This window comes from Arachis ipaensis, chromosome B10, assembly GCF_000816755.2.
Source record: "Arachis ipaensis cultivar K30076 chromosome B10, Araip1.1, whole genome shotgun sequence".
Classification (NCBI taxonomy): domain Eukaryota; kingdom Viridiplantae; phylum Streptophyta; class Magnoliopsida; order Fabales; family Fabaceae; genus Arachis; species Arachis ipaensis.
In genome coordinates, this window is record NC_029794.2 from 123,904,959 (window position 1) to 123,905,736 (window position 778).

The window sequence follows — 778 nt, forward strand, 5'->3', positions numbered from 1 at the left end:
TTGAAGAAGGAGCTAGTGATGGCGGCAAAGCGTGAATTAATGGGCTCACATACATTACCAAACTTTAGCACACTCTTACCCAATTGGTCACTGTCCCATTCTCTAATTTCTCTTACTTTCATGTGCACTTTTTTCTTTACATAGTTTTTCTAAGGATAAGTTTAGCAGGTGTGTGTTTGGATTATGATTTTAAATTGGAATTTGAATTAAAGTAATTTTATAGAATTAATTTTGGATAAAAGTAAATTTGTGTTAATACGATTTATATTTGACAATTTTATATTAAAATTTATTTTGATAAAATAAATATTGTTTAGATAATATTAATTAAAATCATTTTTAGATAGATAATTATTAAAAAAAATATGGCATTAAATTATAATGTTATTTTTTTATATTTTTTATATGTTTTTATATAGTATATTTTTAGTACTCTTAGTATTTTTTTTAGTACGTTATAATTTTTTATTATTATTATTATTTATAGTTAATTTTTTTGTTTAATTTATTTTACCTAATGCGACCAATAGATTATATTATAAAAAGATAATAACAAAAATATAATACACACAAATTACTATTATAAAAATGAGGATGTTAGGGGTCAGTAACTTTTGTGATTTGTAACCATCAAATAGCCATCAATGATGGTTTTAATGGTGTGAGATTGGTGTAAGATTTCATTCAATTACTTATTTTTCTTTGCTGGTTATATGCTGGCCAGAATTTAACAAAGTTGCTGGCCCCTAGACTTTTTCTATAAAAATATATAATGCCA